Source organism: Bombus impatiens, unplaced genomic scaffold (genome assembly GCF_000188095.3).
Source record: "Bombus impatiens unplaced genomic scaffold, BIMP_2.2 scf_0548, whole genome shotgun sequence".
Classification (NCBI taxonomy): domain Eukaryota; kingdom Metazoa; phylum Arthropoda; class Insecta; order Hymenoptera; family Apidae; genus Bombus; species Bombus impatiens.
In genome coordinates this window covers 1270469-1274940 of record NT_176967.1, presented here as the reverse complement: position 1 = coordinate 1274940, position 4472 = coordinate 1270469, and the positions used below count along the sequence as shown (strand labels likewise).

The 4472-nt window shown below is 50.5% G+C and overlaps 1 protein-coding gene across 1 annotated transcript in view; it reads left to right on the top strand.

Moving 5' to 3' along the window:
- Positions 1-4472, top strand: part of LOC100745304 (T-box transcription factor TBX20-like) — a 30139-nt gene that overhangs the window by 13541 nt on the left and 12126 nt on the right.

Sequence of the window (4472 nt, the reverse complement as noted above, 5' to 3'; positions counted from 1 at the left end):
TCGAAGACGTCGTTGACGAGATTTCGGACGTTCGCGCGCACCGAAAATGGCCTCGTAAAACGAATACGCGACGTTACCGGGCACGTAGGCGTGGCGTTATCGTCAACACTGCTCGTTAATCGTGGGCGTCGAAGCTGCCAGCGCGTGAAACGTAATATTCCGTCGTCGTCGTCGTCGTCGTCGTCGTCGTCGTCGTTCGTGTCGTACTCGCGTACATCGATCGCGATGCTCGACAGATCCGTTTCCTTTTCGTCGTGCACTGGCGCCAATTGCAAACGGCTGGAAGAGACGAGACGCTGGAAATTTTCTCGAGTCGATAAAAACTGTGATTCGGACAGGCGTCGGTGGCTAGGTGGTAGCAGAGCCGAGTGCGTTTCTTTCGGGCTCGCAGAAATATCGCAAGCATAGGAGGTTTACGTCGTAAAAAGTATAACTGTATGGCGAAAAGAGAGTAACGCGGGAAAAGAGCGTAGATCCGGGGAGAGGCGAGAAGCAAACGAGGGTCGCGCGAACCGTCCACTCGCGGACTGGCCATAATGTTACGAGCATTATAGGCGGTTGGTGGTAGTGTCTGTCGTAGGTGGTGTGTATAGTAGGCACGACGGCATGCCTATAAGCTAATAAATTGAATGGATGTTTGCCCGGAGCTTTTGTCATGATGATCACGAGTAGCCCACGCCTGGCCTGTTGAGCACCTTTTGAATCTCTCTCCGCCAGCCTGTTCCCGTCTCTCGCGCGCGCCTCCTCCACCTCGACAACCTCGCGCGCTCGCTTCCCGACACTTTCTTTCGCTTTCGTGCGCGCGTATACCTTCGCTGATCCGTGTTACGTTCCGGTTCGTACCGAAATGTTCCGTTCCGATCCTTATCTGTCCGCGATATCGCGCATCGACATTTCCAAGTTGGCGTACAGTCAGTATCCCTGAAAGCAGCACGACTGCGTTTCCTTCTCGACAGCCTGGAACGATCAGTGTGGTTGCGCACCGGACGAACACACGTCTGCATCCATCTACACTAATTAGACGTTCGTTAACACCGACGTTTTACGGCAATGAACGATTCCGTTTTGCGACGTTCTCGCTATACCTGCGTATTTACCTGGCAGTCGTTTCATCCATTACGCGTTCTGCACCGCGAATTCTTCCAGAGAGAGAGAGAGAGAGAGAGAGAGAGAGAGAGAGAGAGAGAGGAAGAGAAAGAGAGACTGTAACCACGAATTCGACGGGGTGTCGTCGTTCTTCGAACGCGCGTTACGCGCTGCGTTACGTACTCGTACATGCAGCGTCGTACTACCGCTGTGCCGCATTGTAGCGACACGTGCATCTCCAGAAATGCATTTTTCAGCGGAGACGCGAGAAACCTTGGCGCATAAAGGATAGGCGTACGTAGGTGAATATACATGTAAAGCATGGCGGAGAGCAAGTGCGAAGGAAAGAAGCGGGCTAAAAGAAGGAAGGAAAGGAAGGAAGAAAGAAAGAAAGAAAGAAAGAAGGAAAGAAAGAAAGAAAGAACGAAAGAAAGAAAGAGAAGGAAAAAAGGCTAGGCAGGCGAGTGTCGAGGAACAGACACACCGGTTAAAAGCAGTCGTGGTGAGCGGAGTCGAGCCAGGAGAGCCGGGAGAGCTGGGAGAGCCACGCAACGCCAGTCAACTCTCAACTCGACGACTCAAGTGGTAGGGAACATTCCTTCGCTACGGCCACTATTTCATCGTTTCGTATGACGCGATATTATAAGACCCCCGCCTGCGTGTTGGCTACTACACGGTGGTCCAAAAGCAAGCATCCACCTGCGACGACGAGTCGTCTTGTACGATACCTGTAGGGAGATACGTTGCCGCGCGCCTCTCCCGCTACTATTCCCCAATGCTGGCCTCACCGGTCTGCCGATCCACCGATATTTTTCTCCAGTTTAAATCTAAATTACCGTGGAAACGGTACACCGTGCGCTCCTACGCTCGGCAACTGCGACGATTTTTGGGACGACCGGGACGGCAAAGTCGAACAGAACGCGCAAAGAGATCGAGTTTCGACTTTGCTTCTCTCCTTCTCTTTTTCTCTCTTTTTATTTTTCTCTTGTTTCTTTCTTTCTCCGATCGAGGATCCGTGACTCGGACAAAAAACGGCAGCAAAAATCCGACCGTCGAATTCTTGCGTCTTGTCATCGTCGTCGTGCGCGCTTTTGACATTTCCCTTCTAAATACGTAACGAACCGAAAGCGACACGGTTCCGTTCCGTTTCTACCGTGTGATCGACGTTAATACCATCGGGAGAAATATTTCGCGTCGCTACAACGATCACGAGAACGGGACGAGCATCGGCATCAAAAGATATTAATAATTTCTTAACACGGCGCGCTTTTAGCGCCGCGGATACCAGGAAGCTTTAGTCAGCCGTAATGTTGAGATTAAAAATGATTTATGATACATCGAACGAGGAGATAGCGAATATCCAATTGGAATTTATGATGTAATTGACTAAACGGCAGATATAATAGCAAGGCGCGACTAATACGAGTATATTCGATGAAACCGTAAAGCTCATTATCATCGACGTTGCTACTTTGTAACCGAGTAAATCGTTTTCATCTCTCTAATAAAATTAGACTAATCTTCCGATGTCTGGATCGGTGAGTCGCGTTATCGGGCTCGGATAAAAATAGGCAAAGTACGTTGCAAGACGCGCCGTACACGGTCCTTGCAAACCGACGATTCTCACGATCATGCGCTCAATGTCCTTTAGGCTGACGTCAGGTATTAAATTTCGTGCCTCTAAGTAGAAATCCAACAAGGCGATAGGGCTGACGGAGGAAAGACAGAAAGGGTCGATACGTTGAATTATTTTATTCGCGTCTCGTTGTCCTACGCGGCGCGTTACGCGTGATTCGTCCGGGCGGAAACTCGCGCGCGTTGCTCTTTCAGAGAGAAGAAAATCGCGCGAAGAAAAATCGATGGAGACGAAGGGAAGAACAGAGGGACGACGCGTCGTCGAAACGATCGTCGAAAACGAGGAAATCGGAAATCGGTACGAAATAGACGCGATGCGTCGGTCGCGCGAGCACACGCTGTTACGAAGAAATCGGTGTACGTTCGGTGGCGTCCACACGGACAGTCGAGCGAACAGAGTAGAGCAAATTGGAGTTCTGACAGGTTGCAGTGGGGTGTCCCACTATCCAACGGTGCAGAGAAAACGGATAGGGGCACCCCAGGATCCCAGACACCTATAATCGTACGGGCATAAAGTTGCCCGCTTGGAAACCTACGGTTCGGTCCACGGGGCCGCGCCGCGCCGCCGTACTCGTTATCCGGACTCGAATTAAATTCGAGACCTTTTCCTTTTTCTCTGCTCCATCGAGAGAACACAATCTTGCACCCGAAGGAGACGGGAGGACGTCGCGCGGTGCGATATCGAGAATATAACGTTGCTCGTTTAACATTCGTCCTTGCACCATCGTGCGACGACGCGACGAATGAAAAATTTATAAGCTATTGCATAATCGTAAATCACAACGCCGCGCCGGGATATTAACAACGACCTCTCTCTGCCTTTGCAAATATATACACGCTTGCGCGAATCGCGTTCGTATTGTTTTCTTTATCGATGTCGCAACAGGCCGGATTCGCGTTGAAATTCGAGCGAACAGACGTTTGCCTGTCGGTGTTTAGACAGAACGTTTGTAAACGCGTTGCAATTTGACAATAAGAGCGCCGATAACCCGGTAAAGCGAAAAGATATGGATGCAACGCGGCTGAAAATAAATAGTCACGTAAAGCAGCGTTGCGAAAGAGAAGGAAACGGTTCGTGGCCAACGCGGGGATATTAATTTCATGGTATACCGTTGCGTTATAAAAATAAATTACGAGCGAGAAACGAGCCGTCCCGGCTGCCGGATTAAGTAACGAAATGTTCCGAGGACATTTCCATCGGAACCGACCGCGGCCGCGAGCCAGCCAGCGTCGATCGTTCGTTCTCGACCGACAGCTATCGGTCGTCGACGGGTATCGTGGTCGAGCGAGCCGGTGCAAGGAGAAAAACGACTATAAATCGCACATGTAATACCGCTATCAACGTACATTACATGGATGCCGCGTTGTTTGATAAATCGCTAGATGCAAATTGCGTGCGTCCGACGATGAGAGTGGATTGGATTCGGTTTCTCGAGTATACGCGATTAGCGTATAATCGGTGTGTACCGACTGCTATTTACCGCGACGATTTCCATTTATCGGAGTAACGCGAACGTAAGGGTACGTCGCGCATCCTTAAAAATCCCTGGTAACGGCGATATCGCGCGACTGAAATTGCTATTCCGTCGACGAGCAAATACTCGTAATCGTAAAGCGGAAGAGTTAACGCGACGTTAACGTATCGCCGGAGCGTAAAAAGGATTTTCTCGTCGAGGTTCCGTGGAAACGCGCAACGAAAAATTAAGACGTTCGTCGTTCGATCGTCGCACCGAACGACGCGACGACGCGCC